This window comes from Jaculus jaculus, chromosome 1, assembly GCF_020740685.1.
Source record: "Jaculus jaculus isolate mJacJac1 chromosome 1, mJacJac1.mat.Y.cur, whole genome shotgun sequence".
Taxonomy (NCBI): Eukaryota; Metazoa; Chordata; class Mammalia; order Rodentia; family Dipodidae; genus Jaculus; species Jaculus jaculus.
Genome location: NC_059102.1, coordinates 47,143,286 through 47,149,308, shown reverse-complemented (window position 1 = coordinate 47,149,308; position 6,023 = coordinate 47,143,286).

Sequence of the window (6,023 nt, the reverse complement as noted above, 5' to 3'; positions counted from 1 at the left end):
CTGCAAGAAAATGGAATTTTGCAATAATGATCAGACAAGCAGACCCTAAGGTGACTCCCTATAATTTTCATGTTCCACTGTTCCCTCCCCTAGGCCAAAGTGGCAGATGTCTTACACTTGATTAAATTACTTCTATCTGGTAAAGGTGATGTAATGCCATTATCAAATTACATAAAAGATGTGGAGATCTACCTAACAAATGAAAGCAAGAGCTACTACACCTTGTTGACTTGATAATATAAACAAGTGAGTTGAGGATACCCATACTGCAAGAATACTGTATGGCTTCTAGGATCTATAGGAAGTCTCCAGTGATGTGCAGTAAAAACAGGACCTTCAGCCAATACCATTCTTTCATAGTAAAGCCTCCCATTATGAAAGCAACCCTTATTGCAGCAAACATCAACTATACCATATATGTTCTCCTAAACCACAGAAACACTGAGATAATAAATGTTTGTGACTTTAAAAAGTTCAGTTTGTACTAATCTGTTAGAAACAATAAACTACTAATTCTATTCATAATTATAAAGTTATAATAGTTTTATAATAAATGTAATATTTGATTGCTTCTGTTACTTCTATATTTAACTTTATTAATTTTATATAATTGTATATGGTGCTATCATCTTATAATTAAATAACACTATGTCATGTATAAAATTATATTTATTATAGTATAGTATATAATACATATTATCATGATGTCTCTGCTTGAAAGCTTGACACCTCTATTCTTTAGCCCATTTATTTCTCTTTGCCCTAATAAGATGATTTGATCATTTGTTTTATGGATCATTAGTGGTCGAGTCACTCATTATTTGTTTGTGTGTATTTGTATGTATTAAAAAAAAAAACCTTTAGAGATATAAAGGGAAGAGAAAGGAAGGGAGAAGAGTACTTAATAGGTTGGTATTGTATATATGTAAGTAGAATGATTGAGACCGGGAGGGGATATGATGGAGAATGGAATTTCAAAGGGGAAAGTGGGGGGGAGGGAGGGTATTACCATGGGATATTTTTTATAATCATGGAAAATGTTAATAAAAATTGATTAAAAAACCCTTTATTATAAAATATTTTTTCTGAGAATAGAATTTAAATCTCCTTTTTTTTGTATTTTGCTGTTATATTTCAGTGTTTTAAAATGCTACCTTCTGACCTAGTGTCTAATAATCCTGTTGCTTTTCATCTTTGTACTTCATGGACATCTTTGGCCTCTGAGAGCTTTTGCTGACCAGTGATTGTCAGCAATTTGATCCTGGTGAGCCGTGGTGTGGCCTGGAACTATACCCGACTTGTAGTCTCATGGGCTTAGGCTTATCATTTTTATTTTGCTTTGTCTATCAAAATAGGAGGGTTGAGGCCTGATGTGTTCAATGAGCTCCGAAGCCTCCACCTTTCTAGATCTGTGATTGCACTAGAATACTTACCTCCAGCCCTCTGTTCACACTGACCCTGTGTGTCCCGGTGGCTTCCTCTGAAGGCTTTGTGGCCAATAACTTCTGTCCCCATCCTTGCTGTCACAGGTGGTCTTCCTTTGGCCATAGCTAACATGCTGTAATCAGAGATGGTGCATTTTTATCTAACAGCTTGAGATTTCATCTCCAGAAATCCTACTTCAGTTTTTTTTTATATCTTCTGTTTCCATTGTCCATGATTTCATATTTTTCTTAATCGCCATTGGCTTCCTTATAAGAAATAGAGATTATACCATCTTGTGTCTTGCTTATTTTAATATGATTTCCTCCAGTGCCATTCATTTTTGTACAAAACATAGTATTTCATTCATATTTATGGATAAATAATGCTCCATTGTGTAATATGTATCCTGCATTTTCTTTGGTTGATTCATAACATAGAAATCATGAAGAATGAACACTGAGGAATTTCTTTCATATGCGGACATCATTTCCTTTGCATATGGTACCCTAGAGTCTTAGAGCTGGATCACATGGAGTTCTGTTTTCAGCTTTGAGAAGTGCTGTAACATTTCCCACAGTAGCTTTGTGCACTTACTTTCCCACAAACAGTCTATAGTACTCCTTGGCCTCCTACCCTGGCTAAAACTTCTAGTTTGTATTTTCATGACAGATATTATAGTTCAGGAGACAGTACCTCATTGTAGTTTAGATTTGCACTTCCCTGAGAGCTATTGGTAATGAATGTTTACTCTTATATTTATTGAACATTTGCATTTTAAGTAGTGTGTATTCAAGTCATTTACCCATGTTTTAATTGGATTTACAGAGTTTTGCTTCTTTTTGACTTCTCTGTATGCTCTTGATATTAACCATTTTCCAGATGACAAATATTTTCTCCCATTCTGCACTCTTTAGTCTATTGCTTCCTTTGCTTTGCAAAAGCTTTCTGTTCAATATACTCCTGTTATTATTTCATGTCTTCAGTGCTTTTAGAATCCTCTCTGCAAATTTTTTGGTTGTACCAATATCCAGTACTATTTCCCCTTAAGTTTTCTACTAGTAGTTTCAGAATCTCAAAATTCACAATAAGGTGTTTGATCCATTTTTATGTAGCATGAGTTGTAGAGGTTATGTTTACATCATTGGCATGTGAATATCCAGTTTTCCCAGAACAAATTGTTAAAAAGGCTCTTCTTCTGTAGTAAGCATCAAGAATATGGGCATAAAGCTAGAATGAGCCCAGGAGATAGAAGAAATAGAAATAGAGGAGAGGAAGAGTTACTTGACAGGCAGGGCAGGGATAGAACATATATGGTGGGAGGGGCTAAGAGGGGCCAGGGGTAGGGAGGGCAAGAGGAGAATTACACCAAAGACAACATGAACCAGTTCCATAGAAATCCTCCTGGTTAGCAATCTACAAGATATAATCACCAATAAAGGGTAATAGGCACAGTCTGGACAGAAGCACCTTGCAGAAGGTCAAAAAGACTTAACCTTAAAACTATGGACTGTGGCCAGTAAATCCCAGGCCTAGAATTTGGTTACCCTTGACAGTGAGCTATTGGCCAGGGAAACCCATGAGGTCCCCAAAGCAATGCAGGCCATTCTCAAAACACTTGTTTACATGTAAGAGCTAAAAGCTATTGTTGAAAATACCACAGGCTGTGGTCACAGAATCTCTGAATATCATGCTACAACCAAAATGGAAACTAGCTCCCTCCTGGCTAGTTCTCATAATGCTGGAAATCCCCAAGGGAGAAGCTAGAGGACAATGGTCATCAGCAGCATGAACAAGCCAAGACCCCACAGACTCCAAAATCAACCAACCACACAAGAAGTATACACTTGTGCAATAGTGGCACACCCTCTGTGGGTAAACAACTGCTATCTGGACACAAAGCTCATTTAGTGGCAGAGAACTCATATCTGATACTGGAAACCAAGTTAGAAGCCCATGTGGTCAAGAAACTCCTAACTCCAGAGAGAAACCCACACTGTTATTTGGAGAAAAAAAGAGTGAGCTTACATACCTAAAAATATCTCAAATAACTTGGAATAACCCCTTTAACCCAAGAAGCTCTCACTCGTGATTGGAGAATCTGCTTTATTTTACAGAAGACATAGAAATGGTGACAGACAAAACCTATCAAAGCATCAGTCCAGATGCTACAGAGATCTCAAGCACTAAATCAGACTGCCAACAGGCCTGCCATGACTCAGGGAATGTGGTTGAAGAGGAGATGGGAAGTTTGTAAGAGCCACAGAGTGGGTAGGAATACCCTGAGATATGGTGCCCCCACTGTCTCACAGGGACTGGTTGAAGCCTTCATGACTCCACAGTGAATACTATAACTGCACTGAGGAGGACCTCCAGGCAAACAGGAGCAGGGACAAGAGGATAAACGAGCATTCCAGGGCTTCCTGCCACTACAAATGAGCTCCAACACATGTGCCACTTTGCTCTGGCACAGATCCTGAAGAATTGAACTTGGGCCTGCATTCTTTGCGACCAAGTGCCTTTAGCCATTCTTTTTATCACTGTTTCTCAATTTCATTAATCTCTGTCTTAACTGATAGTCATTCACCTCAATGTGAGACTGCACACCTGTGGCTATAGTGTTGTTCCATGGAGGATCTAGAGAAAGCTAGATTCCTCTATTCTGCCATCTTTCCCTCTCCATCAAGCAGGTTTATATCTTCAAAAGTTCACAAACCTGTTTTGTATCATCAGCACCAGGATTAATAAAGTCTAATAAAAATTAATCCACAATACATTTACTAATCAATGAGGGTTCTTTGTTTCAATTAGTAAGGTACCTCTGGAAAATTCATGTTTGTTCAATAATTTATTTTCAAGTTGATTATAGTAACACATACTCACAATCCTTACATTTGTATGGTTGAGACAGGAGGATTATGACAAGTTCAAGAAGCCAGGCATGGTGGTGTATGCCTTTAATTCCAGCACTCAGGAGGCAGAGATAAGAGGATTGCCATAAGTTCAAGGCCAGCCTGAGACTACATAGTGAATTCCAGGTCAGCTTTGCCTAGAGCAAAACCCTACCTTGAAAAAAAATAAAAGTTCAAGGCTACCATTGGGCTACAATAATGAGTTCCAAGCTAGCCTGAATTACATAAGAAGACCCAATATTGGGAAAAATTAAAAATAAAAAATAATTTATTTAAAAGAAGAGTTCCAAGATACACTGTCAGCAGTCATAATGATGAAATATCTTAAATTTGAATTTTCATACTTATTTGGATATCTGTACACTGTAACCCTCTAGAATAGAGAAAACTTCAAATCGGGTCTGCTTTTAGTTCTACAACCATCCTCCCTCTTACAAGGTTTGGGAAGTCAGATGTCTCCTTAGTGATTCCTTAGTGATGGTATGTCTTTAAAATCCAAGGCAAGGTAATTTCTTAACCACTTATGAAAGTTATGATATTAAGTTTTAAACTTTGACCTCTGAGCTGGAGAGACTGCTCAGTGGTTAAGGTGCTTGCCTGCAAAGCCTAGGAACCAGAGTTCAGTTTTCCAGTATCCACATGCACAAGGTGGCGCATGAATCTGGAATTCGTTTGCAATGGCTAGAGGCCACAGCATGCCCATTCCATCTTTATCCCTCTTTCTCACTTTCAAGTAAATAAATAAATAAATAATTTAAAAAATTTGACCACCATGTGTCATTGGCAGGAGATAGAAGATGAAATGAGGAAATTATGGTCCTTAGCTTCATCACTTACATCAACTTTAAAAACAAAAACAAAACCAAAAAACAATCCACGAACACAATAATAAAAGAAACATTATTTAGTAATTATAATGTGCCAAATCCATGGTTAAGTCATTTAGATTAAATATTTGAGAATTAGCATCAAAACTATGAACGGAGTCCTGGCATATCTAAATCCCAAGCCAGCATCTTAAAACTTGTATTATCTCTCATCATATAGATCAGGAAGCCCAGAAGAGATTGCTGCAATTAAGTAACACAGAGCACCTAATTATACAGACATTCCAGGGATCTGCACAGTGAGCAATAACAGAAATGAGAATAGATTTAAAGTGATTATAGACATCATGACAAGATGTCCCAAGCCCAGAGAGAAAGGGAGTGGCTAGACCACACAGAGGCTGGGAATGAAATGGGACAGAATAGGAATATACATACCCATGTAAAATAAAGTAGGATACCCAAGTTTTGAGTCAAATCAGAAGGGCAGAAAGCAGGGCTGCGTGTGCCTAGCCTGGTTGTTATTTATCTGACAAATCTGTCAACAGGTGAGCAGTGATAGGTTGTCCAAGGTCACAACCACTGCACTTTCTTATTTAAACCTGCCTATGGTTAATCCCCTCAGTGGAGCTTTGCCCTGCATCACTGGAGAACTACCCCCACCCTTCTTCTGTGAAGAACAGAATCAAATTTTGACAAGTCATTATAAGCTATATGATTTTGCCATAACTTCATACGTTAGGATTCTTTCTTACTAACTGAACATTTTCATATTTGACAGGGGGCCTTCTTCCAGCCCAGACCTTTTAATAATGGTTTCCACTACTATATCCACCTCTAACGTGGCATTAGGTAGAACACT